General features: G+C 50.6%; 1 protein-coding gene across 2 annotated transcripts in view; it reads left to right on the forward strand.

Annotated features, from left to right (window-relative positions):
* The first annotated feature begins 12,394 nt into the window (after positions 1–12,394).
* The window catches only part of Tmem184b (transmembrane protein 184B), a 44,919-nt gene continuing 30,142 nt past the window's right edge, over positions 12,395–27,171 (forward strand). Inside the window, exon 1 of one of the 2 annotated variants that reach the window (XM_075959897.1) lies at positions 12,395–12,493. The gene's annotated coding sequence lies outside the window, so the exon portion shown is untranslated. The remainder of the gene's footprint in view (positions 12,494–27,171) is intronic. The other variant, XM_075959896.1, reaches the window with a different exon arrangement.

Raw genomic sequence — 27,171 nt, forward strand, 5'->3', positions numbered from 1 at the left:
AGGGCACCTGTGCTGAGCTGTGATACCCCAGCTAAGTTCACAGAGGGCCCCTGTGCCGACCCGTGGCACCCCTGCTAAGTTCACAGAGGGCCCCTGTGCTGAGCCCTGACACCCCAGCTAAGTTCACAGAGAGCACCTGTGCTGAGCTGTGACAGCCAGGCAAGGCATTGTCCCATGATTCCCATCTTGTGGATGTCATCTACCAAGGCAATGAAACAAATTCCTGCTCCAGTCTCTGAACCTTTTATTGTAGACAGGCACCTGTACATGTTTGTCAAGGGCCAAGACTCAGGCGAGGAAGTGGTTCATCCCACGCTAGAACACGCTGTGAGCTGGGATGTGTCTCAGTAGTAGAGTTCCCACCCAGACAGCACAGGTGGTCCCGGGTCAAGCAGGGCCCAAGGAAGACGGGAAGGTATATGGTAGAGATGTTACAAAGATGCTCACCCTGGGTCTTGAAATGGGAGTAGAAGTTCGTTAGCGCTGAGTGGGAGAGCATTGTTCCCAGCAGGGAAAACAAGTGGAAAGGAGGCCTAGAGGTTTGGTCTCACTTGACATTCTGGGGTGGGGGGTAGGGAAGCAACGGGAGAAGTTAAGGCAAACCATGGCAGCTGAGGAGGCTGAGGTCTCTTTATGCAGATGCTGACTGGAACCCAGGAAGGTTCTTCTACTTCCTGCTATCTGCAAGCAGGTCATCTTTAAAAACAAAAAACACAAAACAAGTACCTGTAGACATAGTAGTGTGTATGTGGACGTGTGTGTGTGTGTGTGTGTGTGTGTGTGTGTGTGTGTAAATGTGTAAGCAATTAGCATGAACTCACACAGAGGCCAAAGGCTGATGTTGAGTGTTTTCCTCTATTGCTGTCTAGTTTATTTTCTGAGAGTCAGACTTCTCTGGATGGTTAGACTGATACCAGCCTGTGTCCACTTGCCCAGCACTGGTTTACAGGTGTGTGCTGCCAGACCTGGCTTAAAATGGGTGCTAGGCATAGAACTCAGGTCTCCGCCTTCAGGCAGCAGGCATCTCCAAACTTTCTTCTCTTTAAATTTTTTTCAAGCTAATGTTTACATGTATAATGTATACACATGTTTATGCAGGTGTCCAAGAAGTCCAGAAAGAGTGTTGGATACCTTGGAGCTGACAGTTCCAGGCAGTGTGAGCCCCTTCATCTGGTGCGGGTGCTGGGACCAAACTCTAGTCTTCCGCAAGAGCAGTAGAGGCCCTAACTACTGGGAGGATTTCTCTGTATAACCTCCCTGGCTGTCCTGGAACTCACTCTAAGAGTGTAGACCAGGCTGGCCTCAAACTCACAGAGATCCACCTTCCTCTGCCTCCTGAGTGCTGGGACTAAAGGCGTATGCCTCCACCACCGCCTGGCAGAGGCAGTGTCTTCTCACTCTGTAGCCGAGGGTAGCCTTTAATGCACAGCTATCCCATCTTGGCTAAGATAACAGGCATGAGCAATCTCCACATCGTCTCTGAGATCTGGCTTCCTCATCTATAACGGGAACACAAGTCTCTCAGATGCTGCTGTCTCTCTTTGCTCGACTACCTCAGTACTGACTTTGCCACCAGCTCCTCTGTGAGTTGAAGCAGACATTGACAGATATTCATTTGAGGACAGTCGTGGCAGGGAGACTGGAAGAAGGACTAGGAAATTCTTATTTATGGTCACCACCTAGGCAGGAGGCAAGGATGCTTGAACTGCTCGGTTACATTGCAGGAGGATAGGAGACCATAGAGAGAAAGCTAGGAGTGGGCAGGGACTCTGAGGGAGGGGCAGACCATCTAGAGGAGGCCTGGAATAAAGGTGATGTCAGTGGTTTCAAGCAACTTTGAGGCTGGCAGAAAAGAAGTCTCCATTGACCAGATTCCTTTTAGAACCTTTTGTTTGTTTGTTTTTTGTGGGTTTTTTGTTTTTGTTTTTTTTGGGTTTTTGTTTTTCTGAGTCAGGGTTTCTCTGTAGCTTTGGAGCCTGTCCTGGAACTTGCTCTTGTAGACCAGGCTGGTCTCGAACTCACAGAGATCTGCCTGCCTCTGCCTCCTGAGTGCTGGGATTAAAGGCATGTACCACCACTGCCCAGCCTCCTTTTAGAATCTTTAAAAGAAACTATTTTTTTTTTGCCAGTCGGTGGTGGCATATGCCTTTAATGCCAGCACTTGCCAGAGGTAGGCAAGTATCTGAATTTGAGGCCAAAGTAGTCTATAGAGCAAGTTCCAAGACAGCCAGGACTATATTATACAGAGAAACCCTGTGCCAAAAACCAAATACATACATATACATACACACACACACACACACACACACACACACACACACACACATATATATATATTTGAGTGTGTGTGTCTTGGGAGTACACCACATATGTGTGCAGGTGCCCTCCAAGGCCAGAAGAAGGTGTCAGATCTCCTGCATCTGGAGAGGCCACTGAGAACCAAGCTCAGGTCCTCAGGTCCTCAGGAAGAGCAGAATGCACTCGCTCCAGCCTCGTGGCTCCTTTGATGCGATGAAAGGGTCTCGTGCAGCTGTGTGCCCATGCACCATAGGCTGCTGGGACAGGATGGCTTCCCAGTTTAGCCCATTGCCTTCCACACAGGTAGGCCATGCTCAGCAAACAGCCCTCGTGATGGTGTTAAAGAGTCATTCTGGAGGCTGCAGGGGAGAACACTGTCCCTTTAAGGAGGCCTCACTGGAGACCCCTTCCATGGTGCTGGTTGGCAGCAGCAGGGCTCCTCCCTGCCTTCTGGAGAATGCTTCTCAGGTAATTATACCTCCCGGGCTTCTCATCCAGCACCTTCAAAGCACCTGTGATTCTGGTGAGCCCCGCCCTTGCCTTTGAAGTCAGGTTTACCTGGGCAGGCATGCAGAAGGCTTAACAAATGAAGGCAACTCTAGACTTGGGACACCCAGACCTCCTATACTAGCCCCTCAGCTCCCTATATGGCCCCTGCATGTTCAGGGGGATTTCTCCTGTATTCGTTGCTTTTCTTCCTGTTGTGACAAAATGTCAGACATAGCTTAAGGAAGGAAAACCGCATTTGGACCTTTTATGATGGGGCATCATGGCACCCGGAACGGGAAGTTGGACACACTGCACCCAGTCAGGAAGCTGGGAGAGATGAAGGCTGGGGCTGAGCTCACTGGCTCCCTCTATCCAGTCAGTAGGACAATGCTGCCCCCTTCAGTTAAAGCTTTCTAGAGACACACCTGGACGTGTCTAGAGTCACACCCAGAGGTTCTAAATCCTTCACAAGGATTCCTTTTTTAAGGGCCTTGTTTCTCCCTCTCAGCTGCCAGCGCAGCCCAACCCTGCACCTGCTCGTCCCTTAGCATGTCTGTGCATGCGGACTGCTTTAGCAGGGGTTTCACCCCTCCAGGGTTCTAGGGACAGGTATGGGTGCAGCTGGGAGACACAGAGAGTTCTCTGGGTCTCCAATGTGGGCTCACCTCGCCGATTCATTCACACATCCCCAGATGTTCCCCCAGGAGCAGCCTTGTTCTGTTTCCTATTGACCACCTGTGCCCTAAATGTCACCGCAAATGTCACCACTTCAGCAGGAAGGATGGCCTGGGTTTTCTAATGCTGACTGGTCACCAGCTTGGGGGGGGGGGATGTGTCCTAGATTCATTTCACAAGTTGTCATTGGGCTCACTGTGTGCAGGGCCACTCAGGGTGACTGAGTCCTTGTGCCTCGGTTTTCTCATTTGTCAAGTGGCAGTCACTGTTGCTTACTAAGCTAGCAAGGCTCTGTGAATCTTTAATTCCAGTTCCAGGGGATCTGATGCCCTTTTCTGAGTTCGGGTCCCAACACTCACAAAAGGCAGCTTATGGCTGCCTATAACTATACAGTTTCTGACCCCTACACAAACCCACACAGAGACACATGCACACACATACACATAATTCATAAAATAATTTAAAAATAATTTTTCAGTCAGGTGGTGGTGCCTTTAATCTCAGCACTCGGGAGACAGAGGCAGGTGGATCTCTGAGTTTGAGGCCAGCCTGGTCTACAGAGTGAGTTCCAGGACAGCCAGGGCTACAGAGAGAAACCCTGTCTCGAAAACAACAACAACAAATACATACATGTAATTTTTTGTTTGAGACAGTATCTCATTGTGTAGCCCTGTCTGGCCTGAAGTCACTGTGCAAACCAGGTTGACCTTGAATTCACACAGACCTATCTGCCTCTGTCTTTGGAGCTCTGAGATTAAAGGTGTGCCCATAAAATATCTTAAAGAAAGAAGCTGCCCACACATTTTATATCACACACAAGTTTGCACGAATGAGATGCCCAGTGTGTGTTTTATGAATAATGTTTTCCTTTTGTTAAAAACGATTTATTTATATTTTTGTGTATGTGTGTCTGTATATGTCTTGTGTACTCAAGTGTGTGTGGAGGCCAGAAGAGGAGGTCAGGGTCTCTGGAACTAGAGTTATAGGTGGTCTTGGAAACTGAACTCTAGTCCTTAACCACTGAGCCGTCTCTCCAGTTCTTATCTTTTCCTTCTGTACTGGAGGTTGAACCTAAGATCCCGTGTATGCGAAACAAGTGGAAACCTCACCGCCGAGTTAAAGACCCAACCTTTCTTTTACTTTTCATTTTGAGATAGAATCTCATAAAGTTGCCTGGACTATCCTCAAACTCACCCTGTAACCCAGGCTCTCCTTATGCTCACTCTGTAGCCCAGGCTAACCTCAAACTCACTCTGTAGCCCAGGCTAACCTCAAACTCACTCTGTAGCCCAGGCTAACCTCAAACTCACTCTGTAGCCCAGGCTCTCCTTATGCTCACTCTGTAGCCCAGGCTAACCTCAAACTCACTCTGTAGCCCAGGCTAACCTCAAACTCACCCTGTAGCCCAGGCTCTCCTTATACTCACTCTGTAGCCCAGGCTAACCTCAAACTCACTCTGTAGCCCAGGCTAACCTCAAACTCACTCTGTAGCCCAGGCTAACCTCAAACTCACCCTGTAGCCCAGGCTCTCCTTATACTCACTCTGTAGCCCAGGCTAACCTTAAACTCAATTTCGCGCCAGGCCAGCTCTCTTCTTTCCTTCTCTTACCTTCTCTAGATGCCTCTCTTCCTCTCCTCATGTTCCTTTCCCTGCTTTTTATTGCATTTATTTATTTTGTGTGCACACATGTGTAAAAGGACAACTTGCAGGCGTCTGTTCTCTCCTTTTACGCATGGGTTCCAGGGATAGAACTCAGGTCATCAGGCTTGGGCAGCAAGCAGTTTTCCTTACTGCGCCACCTCACCAGCTCCTCTCTTTGGAGACAGGCTCTCACCCTGCAGACCAGGGTAACCTGCACTCACCATGTAGCCTAGGCTAGCTTCATGCTTGCGACAGTCCTCCTACTTCAAGCTGTAAGTGTCTGGGACACCGGCAGGAGCGGCTGCAGCTCCCCTCCTTTTATTTTCAGGCTTTGGAGACAGGGTCTCATGTACCTGAGGCTAGCCTTGAATTTGCTATGTATCCAAGGCCGGATTTGAATTCCTGATCCTTCTGCCTCTGCTTCTCAAGTGTTGATGTTATCAGCACGCTTTCACATAATCAGACTGTGGCACTGGCCCTGAAAGAGGGCTTCTGGGGCAGCTGAGGAAACAGAGGGACTTGCCCAAGGTTGTTCTGCCTCAGTTCAGAGCGGGGCTTCAAACCAGGTAGTTTGGCCACTGTACAGGCTATGGGCCTCCAAAGAACCACCCCATCCTGATGGCTTTGCCCTACTTCCTGTTTCTCTGCTCTGGGTGAGGTAGCATTTCAGTCTCACAAGGCTCTTCTTTTCTGGGTGACCCTAGAGGAGTAGCCTCAACTTCCTGATCTGCTCCCCTGCCCGCGGGCAGTTTCTTCCCCATGCTCCTTCTCCCCTCAGCTGTAATCCTGCCATTCTTCAGGTATTCGCCATCTCCCTTTAGATTTCCCTGGGTTCAGAAGAACTCACCCCGCCTACTGTCTCTTGAGGCATGACCTTTGTCCAGGCTGGCTCATCACACACACTGGCATTTCCTCTCTTCAATGATTGGCTCAGAGATGGGACCCTTATCACAAGCCGGGCCAATTAGGCAATCCTCGGACAACTGGAATTCTTGGGAAAGAGGTACACTCTCAGTCAGGGGGTGAAAGGCCAGCTGGGAATGCAGCCAACACCCCCCCACACACACAGCGGGAGAGTGAGCAAAAGACAGATAAACCAAGGCACCCCATTTGCCCCTGTATTGTAGCCCTCAAGTCCTCCACCTTGAACCTAAGTGAGCCCATTGCATCTGTGTTTAGCTTACTTTGTATTAGATGCTAGTCTGCTGCCACCAGAAGGTTTGACTCTGACAGGGCTTAAATCGGAGGTTCAGCAGCCACTGCTCTGGACACAGCAGCGAAATACTGGAAAATGGGGAAACTTAGGCTCAGAGAACAAAGTTACAGGCCTAAGGCCATTCTGCTGGGAAACACTCCTGCCTGCTAAGCAGACGGACTCTCTGGTCACCAGAGTTGGTCTTCTACAGTGTACCTGTAGACACAAGGATAACACAGAGGCTGTGGGAGAGCCGGGCCCCTCATCAGCATGCATGCCAGAGGCCTCTGCTCTCCCCTCCCTACCTCCCTACCAAGAGCCAGGAATGGACTGGAAGGAGGCGGAACCTGACACTGGACTTCAGTATTGGGTAGACTTTGTCTGTGGCTCTTTACCGAGCCGGGCATGGGAGCTTACGGAGAGATAGTGACCCTGCATCCCCACCCCGCAGAGGGCCTCTGTCTCCGCAGCAGACAGATGACGTGTGATGTACAATGGGAAGAAAACACAGATGGGCCAAGGCCTCACTTCCTGAAATAACTCCTCGCTAAGTTCGGAGATATTACATGCTTTGGAAAACAAATTATAGAAAATTAAAAAAAAATCACTACTCACAACGCTGCCACTTGCGCGGATGCTTTGACAGCCCATCTGCTACAGCTCCTGCCGACCTTTCCCTCTCAGCGCTTTTGAAAATAGAGTTCAGGCCAGGCCGCCACACAAACTTCTTCTGACCTTTATCATATGATACCATCCCTAGTAATTTCCTCCACAGCCAGGCTAACCATGTTGAGAGACATGTTTTTAGACTGTATAATTACTTTTAACTTTGTATATGTGTGTAGCATGAATAATGAAAACCCAGAGACAGATATTGGAGTTCAAGCTGAAGATCAGAAAAGCAAAACAGCCAAGTCATAGGAGAAGTCTCACCTCTACCAAGGCTGGGCGACTGCAGACTGAGCCCTGAGCGCTGTCTCCTCCCGTTTTATATTCCCCTTTAGAGTACCGGGATAAAGGTGTGAGCCACCATCACACGGATCCACTTCTGTATTGATTTTGTGTAGCCCAGGGTGTCCTTGAACTCACTGAGATCCCTTTGCCTCTGTCTCCCAAATCCTGGGATTAAAGGTGTGAGCCATCACTGCCTGCCTTCTAGTGGCTTAGTTTTACCCTCTGATCTTCAAGCAAGCTTTATTTATTAAAACATAAATATCACACACATACACACACACACGCACACATGCGCAAGAGTGCCAATGCCATGCAGGCCATAGCAGCGATATTATGTTCATATGTCCATAGCAGGGAACTGAATTTTTGTGCTCTGCAAGAGCAGTACATGCTCTTAAGGACTGAGCCTTTCTCCAACTGCATTAAGAGACAATTTTTTAAAAAATTTTCTTTTTTTTTAGATTTATTATTTATTATGTATGCAGTATTCTGCCTATATTCTGCCTGCAGGCCAGAAGAGGGCACCAGATCTCATTACAAATGGTTGTGAGCCACAATGTGTGTTGCTGGGAATTGAACTCAGGACCTCAGGAAGAGCAGTCAGTGCTCTTAACCTCTGAGCCACCTCTCCAGCCCCCATTAAGAGACAATTTTAAGGGAGTTGGCGAGATGGCTCAGCAGTTAAGAGCACTGGCTGCTATTTTTAGAGGATCTAAGTTTGATTCCCAGCACCCACGTGGCAATTCACAACCATCTGTGACTCCAGTTCCAGGGAATTGACACCTTGTGAGGGCACCAGGCATGTACATGCAGGTGAGACACTCATACATAATAATGATGATGATGATGATAATAATAAATAATAATAATAAAAGAGGCTGTTATCCCAGCAGTGTGTGGTGGTACACGCCTTTAATCCCAACACTTGAGAGGCAGAGGCAGGTGGATCTCTGTGAGATCGAGGTCAGCCTGTCTGGTCTACAGAGCTAGTTCCAAGACAGGCTCCAAATATAGAAACCCTGTCTCGAAAAACCAAAAAAAAAAAAAAAAAGAGAGAGAGACAGAGAGACACACAGAAAGACACACAGAGAGAGATTGTTGTTTTAATGTCTACATTGAATGTCATTGTGTGGATTGTGTGGATCACCCAGTTTCTTTAGCCTTTCTTCGGTGACTGCCGGGTTGTTTCTAAGATTTCCTTAGGGAAAAATGAACTCAAGAAGGATAGGGAGCTGTCTGTAACCCCACAGTCTGGGAGGCTAAGCAAAGCATCACCATAAATTAGAGGTCAGTGTGGGCTACATAGTAAATCCCAGCCTGAAATGAGCGACCGAATGAGGCCCTGTCTCAAAACAGGACCAAGGACAGAACAGCTGTGGCCCGGCTCAGCGGTACAGCAGCGTGCCCTGCATGCAGAGACCTTGGGTTCTAGTCTCTGTAGCAGAATAAGTGAACAAACAGGACGAAAAGGAACAAGAAGCTGGTACCTGCTGTGGTCCCTGAAGGAAACTGGTGGGTACCAGAAAGGGGGCGGAGCTGAGGGCGGGGAAAGACGTTCGTTCGTCATTGATGGGCAGGTGTAAAGGAGATTGGCCTAGAGGCTGAAGCAGGGTAGCGGCTGCAGACTTGGAGAGAAGGCTGGCCCCCAGCTCCTTGTTAAACAGCCTAAGTGGTGAGGGGAGCTTCTTTTTCAAAGAGGAGCAAACAGCCCCCCCCGCAACACCCGCCGCCCCCGCCCCGTGTGCCATCTGCCAAAACCTCGGTCACCAGGTTAGGTGACTGTCTTGGGGCCTTTTCTGGCAACTCATGCGTAAAATACCCACCACTTGCCTGCGCCTCTGCCAGACAAGGCTTCTGTAAGTTGAGCCTGAGTAACCCTGGCCAGCAGAGACTAAAAATCTGGATTTGGATGTGGTTTGGCCCAACAGCTCTGGAAAGGACAGGAGCTATCAGAGTGAGTCTGGTTTGTAAGTGGGGTTGATGAGGTGAGAGCTGGGGGCAAGGACTTTGCCCTAGAGAGCATAACAGGTTTGGAGGGGGAACCAGGAAGTTGTGAATAAACAGGGGTTTCAAACCTGGGTTGGAAAGATGCCTTTCTTTCTTTCTGATTATTTACTTATTTATCTTTTGGATTTTTGAGACAGGGTTTCTCTGTGTAGCTCTGTCTGTTCTGGAACTTGCTCTGTAGTCCAGGCTGCTTTGAACTAAGAAATCCACCTACATCTGTCTCCCAAGTGCTAGGATTAAAGGTGTGTGCCAACACTGTCCAGCTTATTTATTTATTTATTTTTAAAAAAATTTATTTATTATGTATACAATATTTTGTCTGTGTGTATGTCTGTAGGCCAGAAGAGGGCACCAGACCTCATTCCAGATGGTTGTGAGCCACCATGTGGTTGCCGGGAATTGAACTCAGGACCTTTGGAAGAGCAGGCAATGCTCTTAACTGCTGAGCCATCTCTCCAGCCCCAGCTTATTTATTTTTTTGAGTGACTGTCCCACTATCAACAGAGACCCACTGGTTTCTGTTTCCCAAGTGGTACAATTAAAGGTGTGTGCTACTATTCCTGGCTTTTTTCTTTGAAATAATATGTATGTATGTATGTATGGATCTATCATCTATCTATCTATCTATCTATCTATCTATCATCTATCTATCTATCATCTATCTATCTATCTATCTATCTATCTATCTATCTATCTATCTATTCATCTAGTGTTTGTGTCACTATGTGTGCATGTAAGTCAGAGGACAACTTGTAGGAGCCAGTTTTCTCTTTCAATCATATAGGACCTAGCGGTCGAGCTCAGGTGGGCAAGCACTATTAATTACTTGCTGAGCTGCCTTCTTTCCTGCTTGGGGTTTCCCCTTTGGACCTAGCTATTACATTTGTACATGTTACAGATACTTTCTGCACATTTGCCACGTCGGTTTCTGTCAGGAAACAAAGGGTCTTTGCTCTTGCTACACTCACTTTTCCTGGTCCCAGAAAAGACACCAACCCCAGAAAACAGGAATGACCCTGCCCAGTGGTGAACCAAGGAGTTTAGCACAACTGCTTTTAGGAGAAAGAGTGAAGGGTTGCTTACAGATGCATGGGTGATTAGAAAAAAAAAGTCATGCCAACCCAGCATGGGTAGTGATCTCCCCTTAGCTTTACAGGAGTGCCCCTCCCTTGCATTCATTTTCTGCCTCCTAAATACTCCAACACTCTCAGAGGCCACAGGCAGCGGTGCTGTGAGAGTCACACATTGCAGCTGTCTCTAAGCCCTCACCCATGTCGCCACAGTCGGTTCAATAAACTCACTGGTTCATAGAGGGAGGTTTGTGTGGCATCGTTGGTCTGTTGTGAGTGCTCTCCCCTCACATCTGCCAAGAAAATGTTAATGCAACCGTCTTTCTGGAACTTTCTTCTCCTGGAAGAAGACAAAGAATAAAATATAAAAACGATGTGCTTCGCCTTTAATCCCAACATTTCAGAGGTAGAGGCAGGCGAACCTCTGCCTTCAAGGCCAGCATGGTCTACAGAGTGAGTTCCAGGACAGCCAGGGCTACCCCCTGGTTCGAAAAAACCAAACCAACCAAACAAAAGCCAATGTGCTCATAGGACAGGGCTCGGTAAATGTTGGATGTGGAGTGCCTGTGGGGCTCGGCAACCTTATTCTGGTAGACATTTGTCTCAGAACAATCCTGCCTGGGCTTCGCTAGTGTAACCAGCAAAGCACACCTTTGCAGGTGTGGCTGGGGAAACTCCAATCCCTGCAGGTGCAGGGGCATGGAAGCTGAAGGCCATCGCTGACTGTGGGGACAGCAAGAGGCCTGTGTCCAGGGAAAGGAGGAGATGGAGTCAGGCATGCCTTGGGAAGGAGAATGCCAGACCAGGGCCTGTGCAGACAACTGAAGATGTTGGTGTCTATTTGGGATTTAGTGAGGAACTAGTGGAGGCTTTTGAGCAAAATGCTATAGTGCAACTTGGGTTTTGTTTTATTTATTTTATTTTTGTGGCATAACAAATCAAACCCAGGGTGTAATGAATGCTCCTCGGTTTTTTGCTTGTTTGATTGTTTCCTTGTTTTTGTCTTTTCTTGTTTTTTTGAGACAGGGTTTCTCTGAGTAGCCCTGGCTGTCCTGGAATTCCCTCTGTAGACCAGGCTGCCCTTGAACTGCCTGCCTCTGCCTCCCAAGTGCTGGGGTTAAAGACATGTGTCACCACTGTCCCGTTTAGATCTGGGCTTTAAAGGAATCCCTCTAGTTCCCACATGGACAGATTGGCAGAGGACAAGGTTAGAAAACCCGAGCTGTCTTAGTTCACAATACCTGGTCAGAGCCTGAATCACATGGTAGGAGTCGGGTGGGATGTAGGGGGTCAGAGTCTAGGGGTACAGAATGTTCTACCCAAACGGATGGGGGCGGGAAGGGATTCAAGGATGATTCCAGACCTTCTGACCTGGGGACTGGAAGCAGAGACGCAGGAATGCTGTGGGAGGGGAGGCTGCTGAGCCCTCTTAAGTAAGAGGCGTCGGTAGACAGTTGGAGCTGAAGATAAAAATAAACTTGGTTGCATATTACGCATTTCAGTTAACTGGGTAAGACGTTTGGGACCTTGCAGATCAAAATGGGGTAGGGGACTGGAACGACACTTGCAGAATTTGGTTACTTAGGCGGCCTGGAACGAGGTGGGGCAGAACCCACGGGATCTGGGTGGAGTGGAAAGAAAAAGCCTCTTGGTGCTTTGCAGTTTCGTTTTGAACAACTGCACAAAACGCTCCGTGGAAGCCCGTTCCATAATCCCACACCCACCCTACACGTCGCAAATGGTCACTAGATTTCCTTTCGCCTTCAGCGTAGGCGCAGGAAAGGCTTCAGAGAATTGAAGCGCTAGCCAGCCCACGGGTGTTCAGGGCAGAGTCTGTACCCAACGGGTCAGTCTGTGCATCCCAGGACCGTGATGGGTGGGACTCGGAAATCTGGGCCTTAGGTCTCTCCCCAGAGCGTCTGCGAGTTGCTAGAGGACAGAGCCCAAGATTCGGTAGTGGGGCTTCGCAACGCGCGTCCCCTTTAAGGCTCGGCGAGTGACCTCAGTCGCGCGCTCCGGCCCCGCCCCCGCCAGCGGCGCTGCCAGCGCGCAGGCGCGTCCAGGCGGCACCGGCGGGGCTCAGGACGCGCCAGCGGCGGCGAAGGTACCGGGCTGCGGCGCCGCCTGCTCCGCCCGCAGTCGCCAGCGCCATGGGCTCCTGAGGTACCCGGGCGGCGGGATGCACGGGATGCGCGGGGACCCGACCAGAGCTGCGCCTTGGGGAAAGCCCCTCTTTGGGGGCTCCCCGCGGGGAGGAAGGGACTCACAGGCCCCCGCGCGGCCCGTGGGTGTGCCCGCTCCGCCAGCGTGGCGGGGCCCTGAGAGTAACCGGACCTGCCCATGGGGGAGCAGGGATAGGCATCGCGGGGCCCAGCCTCTTACCGGTGGGACTGTGGGCACCGCGGTGGGTGTGCTGCATCCAGCCTGGCACCGCCGTCGAGGCGTCCGTCCCCTGTGTGGTGGCCTTGACCTGGCCAGGTGGTCGGTCCTCGGAGCGGTACAAGCGTACACGGGGGATGTGAGAGCCTTGCCCACAGGTCAAGTAAATTTGGAGGGGGACAGATAGGAATCCGGGGACCCCAGGATGTCGGTGTTCAAAGGAACCCTAGAGATTGGTTTGAGAGTGTGCATCCGACCTATGTGTTGTGCCTGTATTTTCCTGGGCACGCCCTTGGATACTTTGCTTGAATAAGACCCAGCGCTAAGGGGCTCCAGGTAGTTACAAGGCAAGGGAGTCTGGGGAATGGGCCCGAATTTCTAGTCTGTAGCCTTTCTGGGGGACTGTTTGAGGCAGGTCATCTCATCCTTCCCTCCCTTGCAGGCTGTGGTGGGGGCAAAGCAGGTGTCTGCCTGCCTGATACCTGTGTGTGAGGTGAAGGGCCATGTATTATTCATCTGGCTGCCAGGTGCTGTATGTAAGGAGAGAAGTAGCAATCTGTGCCCTGGAGGCTAATGCTTGCAGACTCAGTCAACACACACACACACACACACACACACACACACACACACACACACACACACACGGCGGTAGCAGCAGCATCAGTGAAGGTGCAGGTTTTAGAGGTCCGGCTTTCCTTTTTTTCTTTTTGTTTTGTTTTTCAAGATGGGGTTTCTCTGTGTAGCCCTGGCTGCCCTGGAACTCACTCTGTAGAGCAGGCTGGCCTCAAACTGGGAGACCTGGGATTAAAGGTGTGCCCCTGGGTTAAAGGTGTACACCACCGCCACCTCTTCCTGAGGTGGCTTTCTTGACAGGCTGTTCGCAGCATCCCTTCCCATGTCAACATGGTGGGCCCTTGGGCTCTTTGCACATCTGAACATCTTGAGAGTTCTGTGTTGTGCCAGAGTTGGAAGGGAAGGGTGGTGTTCACCAGGACACAGATTGGATGATCCAGGCATCTGGGAACTCTGAGGTGGCAGGGCAGAAACTGACTTGGAAATAAGTAACTCCAGGGATTCCAAAACGCAAGACAAAGGCAGAGGAGTGCAGAGGTGGTTTTAGAGCTGGGTGTCTGGGAACAGGCCAGTGAAAAAGACTTCAACAGGAAAGGACAGTTGAGCCCAAGCTGGGCGACTGACATTCCTCAGGGCCTTTTTGTTTTTCATGTGTATTTTCCGTGTGAGTAACGTATTGTGCATAGTTGTGGATGAGGAAACTGAGGCAGCAGGTGGGGGGGCATTAGTGACTCACTTGTGAGCGTGATACAAATAGACTGGTGGAACCCATCATCCTTGAGTCAGGAACCATGTCTTGCCAGGTTGACTTAACTTACTGAGCATCTACTGTGTGCCAAGCTATCTCTAGTCCCTGCCATGTCCAGTTTCTCCTTGATGTCCCTGGAGTAGAACACGGAGGGACTGGACCTGTTACCTGCCTCTAGGGGCTCCCCATCTGCGGGGGAGGTGGACATAGATGGGTGGAGAGTCTCTAAGTATTGTCTAGGGGCTGGCCTGGGTGCCCTTGTGCAGTCCTGCGGGACAGATTGTCAGTTGCTCCTAGGGCGGTGGGGTTGAACTAGGAAGGAGTAGAGGGGTTCTAGATGGGAAGGATGTGAGTGACCAGCTTGTCCTAGTTCAGGGCATTGGCTGAGTTCTGTGGACCTGGACTCCTGTCTAGGGATTGCGCTCTCTCTCTCTCTCTGAATCGGGCTAAGGCACTCCAGGCACTGAGCCATGTCCTCAGCTCTCTCACATTCTATCTTCGAGGTTTTGCTCTTGTTTGCCGGCCGGCCTGCCCAGTCCTCTCCCCAAGAGGGGCTCAGTGCTATTTCCAGTCCCTGCTGTGCTCATTTCTCTCTGTACGCTCCCTGGAGTAGAAACTGCTAGGCAAGGCAGGGTACAGCCCTTTATTGTTTTGAAAGCGAGTAGCAGCAAATGAGACTGGGGATTTGGTGTGAGTGCTAGGAGGCCTGAATCTGGGCTCTCAAAGTTCTATATGGGGTCTGCCTCAGGACCTTGGCTGAGGCTTTGGGGGCAGCAAATACTGAGTATCACGTGTGTGCCCTGAATTTGCTGGCTGTCGGGGAAGTGAGGCCAGAGTCCTGGGTTGGCTGAGGTAACTAATACATTTGAGACAGTGCTCTCTCTGCCTGTGGTAGGAAGAGGGCACTGAAGGGGCCCAGAGGACAGTAGGAACAACAGTTTGTTTCTTGAGCGCTTGCTCAGTTCAGAATGCTTTCGTGACTTATCTTTTCATCTCCACCATCAGGTGAGGCGGGCTCACCTTTCAGATCACAGGGGAGTTGGTCCCATCTCCATCTTGCTCTTCCCCTCTGCCCTGGGGTGTGCTGGATGCCTTGCTGGTCCCAAAGGACTAGGGATTTGGTACTGAGGAGGAAGAGGAGGCCTCTAGGTAGCAGGAGCCCCGAGCAAATATGGAGGCCTGGCATGCCTCCCCTCCCACAGGGTTTTGATTTGGTCCTGGTGTGGTCAACAAAGAACCTTTGAAAGTTTGAGAGGAAGTGACAGGCACAGCCCTGTGTTACGAGGCTGTATCATCACCCTGCATCTTGCTTCCTTCATTCTGGCAAATAACTCCAAGATGACCTGCCTCCTTCCTGTTTGCTGCCCCTTTGGTCCCTGGTTTCCCTTTAGTCTGCATCTGGTTTTCTTTTGCATCTTCTGAGCCGAAGGTTACTGTGCCCCCAGGTCAGGCATCTGGACCCTCCCTTGGAATGGTTACCTGCTCTCCTGCTGGCCTCTTCTGCTTTCTGTCATTTGGGTTCGCTGAACAAAAACCTGTTGGTTGGTTGGTTGGTTTGTTATTTGAGCAGGGTCTCATGTATTCCAGGCAGAACTTCAATTGACTGTGTGGCTAAGGATGACCTTGAACTTCTGATCCTCCCTAGGATTACAGGCACGTGCCATCTGCCCAGTGTATGTAGTGCCGCACATGACAGGAGGTACTTCACCTGCTGAACCAACCCCAAACTTGTTTTCCTAAGGAGTTCCTGGAGAACTCCTGATTCTCCAGGGATCCTGGGGTCATAGCTTCTCACATCCCAGCTTTCAAATATCCTTGGGACTTAGGGTCTGTTATCCACTGTCTGTGCTCTGAGCACTCAGGTACAGCGATAGAGCTGGTAATGGAGCCAGGCAAGCTGGGTGTAGCTGTGAGCTCTGTGAAGATTTGCCTGCTCTACTTTACTAGGGACCTGGCTGGCTGGCTTTTGATACAGTGACTTGCCAGTCCTACCAGAGTGTGAGGAATTAGAAGCATCCCTTATCTGGACAGAGGCTGTGAGATTGTGCATGCCCCACTGGAGGGTCTTTGCAGAATACTGCTGAAGTGCAGCTGTGTGAGGAGGCGGGGGCTGTGGGCTGTAGGACATGGCATGAGAGTTGGGGGAGAATACCAAGTTGAGTGCCCTAGCATGGGCAGTTGAGCGGTCAGGAATCTGGGCTAGCGAGGTGGCTCAGTGGGAAAAGCACTTGCTCTGCAAGGCTGATGACCCACCTTTGATCCCCAGAGCTTGTGGTAGAAGGAGAGAATCAGCTCCTAAAAGTTGTCTTCTGACGTCCGCATGTGCACTGTGGCATTCCTGTGTGCACATTCACACACACACAGACAGACACACACACACACAAATAATAATAGTAATGGAAAAACTAAAGTTTAAAATTAGAGACTTCATAGAAGGTTTGAAAATGGTTAGTGAGAGCAGGAGAGAGGGAACTAATGAGCTGAGCCTTCTGGTGACCTGGAAAGAGAGTGAGGAGTTGTAGGTCAAATCCATGCTTTTGTTAGCACCGTATCCTTGGGCAGGTTGCTTACCAGCTGTAATTCATGTTTTTTAAAATTAAGGCAGTCAGGCGTGGTGGCACATGCCTTTAATCTCAGCACTCTGAAGGCAGAGGCAGAGTAGATGGATGTCTGTGAGTTCTAGGCCAGTCTGGTCTACATAGCAAGTTCCAGGACAGCCAGCCTGCATAGTGAGACTTTGTTTTATTGAGATAATTGTTCCAAGCTATAAAACAACAAATAGTTAAGGTGGTGGTATTGCTGCACATAATCCCACTACTTGGGAGGTTGAGGCAGGAGGATGAGTTCAAGGCCAGCCTGAGAAGCACATCCTTACAACAATACCTAGCAGGACTGTCATGCCTGTTCTTTGAAGGTGATTTCTGCTTCTCAGAGACCAGAACAGGAAGACAGAGTTGGCACCATGGAGGGATCTGAGTGGGCCCCCCTAGTTTTAGGTTGTCTCCTGATTCCTCCTGTACTGTTTCTGCTGTGTGGAGTGTGAGATATAATGTATGTCTTGCCCAACACACACTGAGAAGTCACGGGCAGCGTTTCTTTGTTTGTTTTGTTTTTTAAGATTTATTGATTTTTATTTTGAATGGATGAGTGTTTGCCTGCCTCCTAGGGAGGTCAGAAACAGGTTTTGGATCCCTAAGAACTGGAGTTACAGATAATTGTGAGCTGCCATGAGGGTGCTGGGAACTGAACCCGGTCCTCTGCAGGAACAGCCAGTGCTCTTTTTTTTTTTAAATATTTATTTATTATGTATACAATATTCTGTATTTTGTGTGTGCCTGCAGGCCAGAAGAGGGCACCAGACCTCATTACAGATGGTTGTGAGCCACCATGTGGTTGCTGGGAATTGAACTCAGGACCTTTGGAAGAGGTCTTAACCTCTTAATGCTCTTAACCTCTGAGCCATCTCTCCAGCCCGCAGCCAGTGCTCTTAATCACTAAGCCAGCTCTCCAGCTCCAGTCAGCAGTGTTCATAGCAGCCACCACTGGAACTCTGCTTTTCAGAGCCACATGCGGAGGGCATTCAGGACTGGACTTGGCCTGAGCAGTCAGGCAGAGGTGCTCACATCCCTAGCTGCTGCCCGAGAGCGACATAGCCAGCTGGCATGCAGCGTCCAGGGGCTTCTGCCTGCAGTTAGCAGGGTGTCCTGTCCGGCATGAAGCCTGCACTGAGGAGGTGCTGAGGTGGTTTTGAGGGAGCAAATGGAACAGTGGGCAGTTAATGGCTCTGCTCTTGAGGTATGGTGGCTCCTCCATGGTGATCAGGACATCCTGTGTGTTTCTTTGATTTACTTAGGTTTTGTTTGTTTGTTTTGCTTTTTGAGACAGGGGTCTCTTTGCATAGCCCTGACTGTCCCTGGAACTCATTATATAGACCGGGCTGGACTTGAACTCACAGAGATCCATCTGCCTTTGCCTTCAGAGTATGGGACTAAAGGCATGTGCCACTATGCCCAGCAGTTTATTTTATTTATCTAATAATTTTATTTATTTATTTTAGACAGGGTCTCCCTGTATATTCCTGACTGGCCTGGGACTCTCTACATTGATGAGGTTGGCCTCAGACTCACAGAGATCTATCTGTCTCTGCCTCTGAAGTGCTGGTATTAAAGGTGTATACCACCATGCCTGGTTTGTTTGTTTGTTTGAGATAAGGTGCCGCGTAGCCTGGGAGCCCTGTAGCTCCTGGTCTTCTTCTGAGTGCTAGTATGTACCACCGTGCCCAGCTCCAGAACAGGCCTGTCTGTTGGGGCTGAGGTTATATCACTGGGGCTAGCAGTGCCCAGTATCCTCCGACAGGGGATAAGGGAGGTCTCGGGCTTGTGAGAAGGCAGGAAGCCCAGCAGACACCCCCTTTTCCTTCTCTGGAGTGGAAACCGGAGGGGGAAGATCCCACCCAGAAAGCCTTTGTGCCTGACCCGCGTCACTTCCAGCTCTTGTGTGTGTTAGAGAAAGCCACACACAAAGAGGTGAACACTGACATAGCGAGAAGGTCTGCAGTGTGGGTCCGGTGCCCTGCTGCTGCTGGTGGGGTGGTTCCTGTTGATTAAAGCTATCCTGGGTCACACAAGACCCCATTTAACCCCTCCACACTTCCCCATAAAAGAAGGGATTACCGTTGAGTTTGATATATTTTAGGTAGGAGCTTACACTACCTCACTGTTTACTGAGTGTGGGGTCACAGGCATTTGCCTAGGTTGTTATAAAGTTGGCTACAGGTAGAGAGAGTGATGGTTCTGGTACTTTGCTTGAAGTTCTGTGGGAAAGAAGAGGTCTTCAGCCTCCATCCTGGCCAGTACCGTGGTGTGAATGATGGGCAGGGAATCTTTAGAGCAGGGCATCCTCAGAGCTGGAAACTGGAGTGACCTTAGGACACTTGCTGTTCCTAACTTCCCTTCATAGTGGGCTTCTTAGCCCTCTGCCCACCTCCCTGTGCCAGGTGGGTTACCAGTCAGAAAGCCTGGTCAACAGCAGGAGGGCCACAGTTTGGAAGGTTGTGAAGAAGGGTGTGCATACACCTGTTGTTTCTGTTCCAACCTCAAGTCTGAACAATGATCTTGTGAAGACTGTTTCTCTTGCTGAGACCAGCAAGCCGTTTATGTGGGTGTCATGGCCTATTCCAAGATGGCTATTCTCTTCTCTCTCCCTCCCCTCTGAGGTAATTGCATCTGTCATTCTGAAAGGGATTTTCAAATCAGACGGCTTCCCCACCCTGAGGTACATCTGGCACCTGTATTTTTCTCCTGGTAAACCCCTATGGGCAAACTGCACCCTATCCTCTGGCAAATGGCTGAGGCCTCTCACTCTGCAGGGCGCAGCTGTTCTCCAAGGCCCATGGGTCATTTATAGAAAAGCTCTGCTGTAGCTGCTGTAGCCTCTGGTTCACATCTCTGTTTATCTCCAGTGAGCAGTAAACGGGGATCCCAGCAGCACCCTCAGCACAGTGATGGGTGCTGGCAGTGTGTGTGTGATCATCTTTATATTGTTAATATTGACATGTATTTATTACCCTGATTCCATCTTCAGTATGATCGGTGTAGGACTTTGCAAGTGATGCTTCCCAGTGGCCTCGGCCCTGGGAATAAGTATTCTTATTCTGTGGATGGAGAAACTGGGACTCAGGGTGAGATGCCTATGGTCCTAGAAGGGAGCCCCAGGCTTTCTGGCTCTTCTTGACCTGACCTGACCTGAGTGTCCACCAATTTTGCTCTCCCCCAGATAGATCGCAGCATCTGGGGAAAGCCTGGCATACCAAGTTGCCAGAGGTGGAAAGTGTATTATGAAGGTCCTGGTTGATCTTGAGGACCCAGGAGGCAGCAGCAGTGTGCTCTGCTTGGGGTGGGCTAACGGGCAGTTGAGTCGAAACTGTAGATGGGGGATCATGGCTCTTGGAGAAGAAGGGAGGTCCTTCAGACAGTGAGGCCATGTGGAACACACAGAGACCTGGGACACAAGCAGGTGACATAGCCCGGAGGTGAAGTGAGTTTGGGGTTCTGTCTCACCTCCAGGAAGGCATTGCATGACGCATGAGTGTTACAGTGTGCTTCAAGGGAGCAGGCTTGTGACAATTGGGATTGGCCTCGACTGAGTCTTTGCTTTATGAAGCAGCCACCCTAGTGGAGTTGGGGCCTTGGTGTTTTGTAGTTCTGCCTGTCCGTGGGGTTGGGGCCTCTGTGTGGAGACAGGTGGACCACCTGGCTCTCTCTGGCAGAGATTTTTTCTAGTAGCTGTGCCTGATTTGGAGAAGAGGAGGAAGCCCTATCCTGCTGGTTGCATGTCCTCAGTTGCCCTCATTCTCGGGGAGGACACTTGGATTAATGTCTGAGACTACCCCCATCCTCCATGACTGACTGGAGAGCAAAGCTTAGGTGGGGTGGCTGTTGGGCACGTGAGTTATGTAACAGCGATGGCTCAGGAGTAGGGAGGGTGGATGTCGTGTGAGTGTCTGTCTGACTGTGATGACCCCACAGCTACAGCAGGAAGGCTGATGAGAGGGGCTTTTCTCTCACTTGGGAAGGTTAGACTGGAAGCTAGAGGCCTTCGGCTCTCTGTCCCACTACCCGGCACTCCCGGCACTCCCCTGCATACCAGTACCTTCATTCAGAGGCATCAGTTAGGACTGGATGACTTGGTGACCCATTCTGTCCATCGGGACATCAGAGCTGGAGGTGGGAAGGGATGACTGTCTAGGTCTAGTATTTTCAGTCTTCCTTTTTGGCAGTGCTGGGGTAGACCTTGGAGCTTGTGCATTGCTAGGCAGGGGCTCTACCACTGAGCTGCACCCCCCGTCCTGGGTCTCCCCTCTTTTGTGTAAGTGAGGAAACTAGTTCATGGGCAGAAGATTGAGTGGGTTGGGTCTGATCTAATGCAGTACTGTCACTCAGCTCTGCTTGTTGAAAACTCGGCTTTTCTCTGTCCTTTTTCCCTCACCACCTCAAGTATCATTTTCAATACCAAGATTCGTTCCCTAGGTGAACAACTTAAGTGCACTCCCCTCTATCTGAAGGTACATTTCTGAGCCGCCAGAAACCACATGAAGATTAGCCTACAGAGGTGTTACCATATGAGCAGAGTGATCGGTTTACACGGCTGGGCATTGCTGTCACTTTGGACTCAGCCTCAGTGTCTATTTACAGGGAGACACAAAGAAGTTATGGCCTGTCCAAACATGGGATACTGTGCAGTCATGGCAGAGCTGATAATGGCTCAGGGGCTGTCGCAGATAAACCATTGAATGAAAGCAGCAGGTGGAGGGCGCTGCGTGAAACAAAGGAGGTGTTGCTGTATATAGAGGGTCTCTGGGCAGCCACAAGAAGCTGCACCTCTGGGCTGGGGTGTGCAGGTGCTGGCCTTGCTTGGTGAATGTCCTGTGTGCCTTCTTCTACCCACAAGGAACAGGGGCTCAAGAACCTGCCCATAGCTAGTCCAAAACTCCTTTGAGCGATCTTCCTACCTCAGCTTCCCGAATGCCACCAAGCCTAGCTCCCCGTGTACTTCCGATGGCTGAGACATGTGAATGTTACATCCTTTGCAGAAAATCAGACAGGCTTAACTGAACTCACCTCTGGCTCAGTGTAGGAAGGCCAGGGCACCCCTTCATGGGCGGCCAGCCTTACTTAGGCATCTGACCTCATCTGGTAAAATACACACCTAGTTTTCACAAAAGGGTCTAAGAAAGGGCATGTGGGGGTTCCTTAGTGAATAGGACCTCTGGATCCCCAGCTCCTATTGTGGAGTTTGTCACTTTAAACCCAGGGCCTCGCTCAGTTCACTTCCTCTGGAGCCTTCAGGGCTTTCCCCATGGGCAGCCAAAGCCCTGGGTGTCCCAGACCTGTAGTGGCACTTTGAGTTATGCTTGCTTGAGAAGCTGCTTTTTGCACTGCTGGTGTCCCTGGTGCCCCACCTCCATGCCTGTGCTCATCCAGCTCCTTGGCTTCTCTCCTTCCCTCCACAGCAGCCCCAGATACCAGTTCAGTGCTCATGAGTGTCGGCACTGCCCTCTGCCCTCCCCACAGTCTGTTCCCTGCTGCTGTCACATGGGACTTTCTACACTGTGGCCCAGGTATCCCATTCTTCCCTGGGCCTCCGTGTGATCACTTACCCTCTGTTGTAATAACTCCTCACAGCTCAGTACCTGGGGTTCACTCTGCCTGGTTTGAGCATCTGGTGCATGGCGGTGCAAGTCCCTGGTGCCTGGCTTCTCCCTCCATGTGTCAATGAGGCCATCCAGCTTTGTAGAACTGTCCTTTGTTCTTTTTCACTGTGGATGTGTCCTCTGGCTGAATTTGATGCTATTTGTGTAGCCTTCCTGTGTGGACAGGCATCTGGACTGGGGCCTCTTGTGCTTTTGTCTTGAGCCCCATGCTTACTTTGGGGGTGCGCGCCAGCGTGGGCTGCCTGCTCACTGCACGTTTGTGAATGGAGTTGATTGATTGGGGTTTGCCACCTCCTGATCCTGGACTGAAGTGAGACTTTGCTGAGAGGCACCTGCATTGGTCCTTGTTTAGGAAGCCTGCTCCCAAGAGGCCGTGGGAATGTTGGGGTTCAGGATTCTGCAGTCATGTGCTCAGTACTAGATGGGACGTTAACTAGCTGTCATTTTAGAGAGGCTCCAAAGCTTAGCCTTAGAGGATGCACATTGATCTACTTGTTCTTGGTGTGGAAGAGAACTGAGCAGCCAGAACTCAGCCTGGTACTATTGAAAACAAAAAACAAAACCACTGAATTTGCTGGGCATGATGGTGCATGCACTTAACCCCAGCCCTCTGGAGGCACAGGCAGGCAGATCTGAAACAGCCTGTGTTGTCTACATAGAGAGTTCTAGGTCAGCCACAGCTACATAGTGAGATCCTGTCTTAGAGAAATCAGCAACAAAACCAAATAAACCCCACTGAATTTGGGGCTAAAGTGGTTTAGAGCACTTTCCTCTTGCAGAGGACCCAGGTTCAGTCCCGCACCCACGTGGCGCTCACAATCTTCCTAACTCCAGCAGTTCCAGGGGGTTCATTTCCCTCTTCTGGTCTCTGTAGGCACTAGGCGTACATGTGGTACACAGACATAACATTCTGTCTGTTAGGCGAAGCATTCACACACAATCACACATTTTTAAAAAAGCAAACAAAACAACAACAAAACCTCAAAGAACCCAAAGCAAAAGCACTGAATTCAGGGCAGTTGTAAATAATCCCCTGCTGAAGGACTTGGATTCCTCTGCTGTTGCCTTTTGCTTCAACGTCCCCCACTCCCATTGGGCAAACAGGGCCAGCCTGGGTACGTTTTCCTCTCTGCTTCAGCCTTTAGTGGCCTGTCTGGGGGTGTTGATGGGAAGGCATGTAGGAGAAGTGGACCCCTGGCCTGTCGTGAGTCATGTGACCTTTTTCAGAAGGCTAGCCAGGCAAAGCTGCAGCTGCTGGCCAGCCACTCTTTCCTCTAATCCCCTCTGGAGAAGGGCCAGCCTGTGGCTGTCGCCTATCTCTGATGTGGGTCAGCTTCACTCCAAAGGCAGCCACTGGAGCTGACCAAGCTGAGCAGTCCCCAGAGGCCTAAGGGCTCTGCATTCCCGGGCTGGAGACTCAGTAGCAGGGAGCCCCTGTGGGGAGAGGGGAGGAGTCTTGTAAAAATGGACGCTCCTCCAGGGGATAAAACAAACAAGAACAAAACTTTCTCTCAGGGTGTTTGTAGTCACATTCCAGAGAGGAGCCTGCCCACCTGTTGCCGAGCAGCCTGGCCTGTGTACGCAGCTGCCTGAGCACACATTCCATGGTTACAGCTTGGAAAGGTTCACATCTGAAATGAATGAACAAAAACCTGACTGGGTGTTGTGGTTCATGCTTATAAACCCAACACTCAGGCTGAGGTAGGGGGTCAACCTGAGTTTAAGCCAGCTTGGGCTACAGTGAGCCCTTGACTCATAAAAGCGGGAAGTTGGCATGAAGTGAGACTGGAGGGGGGCTTGGTGGCTAAGAGTGCTTGCCACATGCACAACCATGAGGACCTGAGTTTGGATCCCAGCACCCACTTAAGCTGGCTGTGATCTCAAGTGCAATTGGAATCCCTGTGCTGGGGTAGGGACCTGAGCCAGGAGGATTGCTGGGGTCTGCTGGCTGCTAGCCCGAGCCCAAATGCTTGAACTCTAGGTTCAGAGAGAGAGAGAGAGAGAGAGAGAGAGAGAGAGAGAGAGAGAGAGAGAGACAGACAGAGAGAGAGACCTTTCCTCAAAGGAATACCTGACACCCTCCTGGTCTCTGTATACATGTAATACGTACACAGACACCACACACACATCGTATTCACATACCACTTAACACACACATACATGTACTACACATACACCCTAGATACCACATATATACCCACACATACCCCATATACACGCAACTCACACCACATACACACACCAAGCATGTATATACCATGTATAGATGCACACACATACATGTACATACACAATTTGAAGAAAACCAGTGACAGAGGTAAGGCCAGCCTGGGCTCAGAGACTGATAGGAATGTGACACCCCACCCTATCGCCCCACGATGGGAGGATGTGGTGGCGGTGGCAGTGGCAGCAGCACATGGTACTTGCATCTTGTTCTTTCCTGGAAGCTCCTGTGACTCGCGTGTGGCCGTGTGCCCTTGGTGCCAAGCAGGGAGAGGTTGCATAATTTGCCTCTGACACACAGCTAGAGTTGGCAGAGCTTGGAGTCAGGTGTAGGTGATCTGACTCCGGGGCTCAGGGTTGAAGAAGGGCAATGTGAAGAGGGTGGTCTCCCAGAGGGACCAGCGACCCTATCTTTTCGTAGTGAAGACTGCAGGTGTGGAATGTGTTGGGGAGGGGAAGTTTACTGAGTGGGTTTCTGGGTTTGGCATAGATCATTGGCAAGGACCTGGTTGAACTTTACTCTCGACCGTCCTTCCTGTTTCCCACTGATTCTGTGCTCTCAAACTTCTGGCTCAGCTTCAGCTCCCTCGGTCCTCTGGGGTACAGCAGAGGGGATGTTGTGTGGGCTGCTCCTTGTTTTTGAGCTGGGTTTGCTCAAGCTGGCTTCCTTCTTTCCTGTTAGCCACAGACCCCACCCCAACATGAGCCCAGCCCCTGTGTCATGGTGGCCCCATAGGCGCTCTGCCTGGGTGCTCTGGCCAGATGAGCTCTCTTTCACACGTGGCCAGAATGCCATCTGTGGCCTGCACACCACCTTGCAACGACTCTCTGTGAGGCCTCCTTGGCACAAGCCTGCTCAAAAATTAGGACACAGGCCAGCTCCACATCATTCTCCATCCCTGCTGTGTCCCCTACCCCCGAATCCGTGTTCAACAGTTATATTCTAGCCCCTACACACTTGCTGCCTGCCGCCCTCAAGGTCGTAGTCCCCGCTCTCCCGGAGCTCCTCTCACTGGGAAGGAAGGTGTTGAGTGACCGATAGCATCGCAGTTTAAAAGGCCGGGAGAAAGACCCTGGTAGGAAAGTGGCACGGCGGGTGTGGTAGAGGGCGGCGATGTGCAGGCAGTTGAGGACAGAGTTCTTCAGGGAAAATGGTCCCCAAGGCAGATACTCCAAGACATGACCTTTGACCTCCTGAAGCTTACATTGTTGTCATGGAGAAGGCAGGAGTAAGCTCACCTGTGGTCAGTGTCCCTAATTCAAGGAACTTCTTTATTCCAGAAGTAGGTAGCCCCTTGCTAGAGCGTTCCAGCTGGTGAAAGCCTCTGTCTTCACAGACTCCTTCATGTGCCCCCCCAGGCTGTAACAGTCCTTTGCTCTCCTCGGTGTGGCCTTTCCAGGCTGGAAGACAGATGTGACTCAGCATCCGTCCTCTGCCCTCTCTATACCCTCCCTCCAGCCAGACACTTGGGTACTCAAGCCACGCTGTAAAGTGTCAGTAGTGGGGAGGGTTCTGCTGACAGAGCCCACAGAGTAGCCTGGGGGCTGTAATTCCAGGCTCTCCATCACTCAGTTGCTCACACAATTGCCTTTTCCTGTTCCCTTTTGCATGCCTGGCATCATGGGCCTAGAAAAGCAGCGAATGTTGGAGACAGGCATGCAGGCCTTCGCACTGAGCACATCCAGGTTCCCATGGAGTGGGCTGGGCCTCGGGGTGGTGGTGAGGTGAGGGTTTAAGGTTTTGTGATCATGCGGACCAGGGCGAGGAGAAGCTCTTGGACACTCAGAAGTGTGCTCACACGTGGCACGACAGGGTGTCTGCTGCTGATACTCAGACAGGAGACTGAGACTCCTGACAGTGCTGAGTGGATGTAGAAGGCAGGCCTTGTAGCTCATGGGCTCTCTAGGCATTCCCCCTCTCCACCATGGTAGACTTAGAGCTTGCAGAAACCACAGATGCTCCTCCTCACTCAGCAGCAGACTCGTTTCCCAGCAGATACCTGACCTGAATTGAGGTGAGGCTAATTATAGCCTTTAAAAAGATTTTACCTGGGTGGGTGAATTTCATTTTTCACCATGGAAGTGCTATGCACGGGAAGTTTGGAGGGTTGTCTAGACCCCTGTGTGAATGCCGAACCATGTGCAATTCTGTAACCTATGTATTTACCTACTTATTTATTTAATTTTGTGGAAATAGTCTCACACACCCAGACTGGCCTCAAACTCACTGTGTAGCCAACACTAGTCAGAAAGCCAACTCTTCCTCCATAGCTCTGACATTACTAGAGGAAGCCAACTCTTCCTCCATAGCTCTGACATTACTAGAGGAAGCCAACTCTTCCTCCATAGCTCTGAGATTACTAGAGGAAGCCAACTCTTCCTCCATAGCTCTGACATTACTAGAGGAAGCCAACTCTTCCTCCATAGCTCTGACATTACTAGAGGAAGCCAACTCTTCCTCCATAGCTCTGACATTACTAGAGGAAGCCAACTCTTCCTCCATAGCTCTGACATTACTAGAGGAAGCCAACCTCTTCCTCCATAGCTCTGAGATTACAGACATGAGCCATCATGTCTGGTATATATACTAGGGGTGGAACCCAGGGTGCTGTGCACACCGAGCAACCATTCTGCCCACTGAGCCACATCCCCAACCCTGTATCCTTTTGAAAGTGTAGATTATTCTGGTTTGCTAAGCTCATTGAC

The sequence above is a fragment of the Microtus pennsylvanicus genome, chromosome 2, assembly GCF_037038515.1.
Source record: "Microtus pennsylvanicus isolate mMicPen1 chromosome 2, mMicPen1.hap1, whole genome shotgun sequence".
In the NCBI taxonomy this organism is placed as follows: domain Eukaryota; kingdom Metazoa; phylum Chordata; class Mammalia; order Rodentia; family Cricetidae; genus Microtus; species Microtus pennsylvanicus.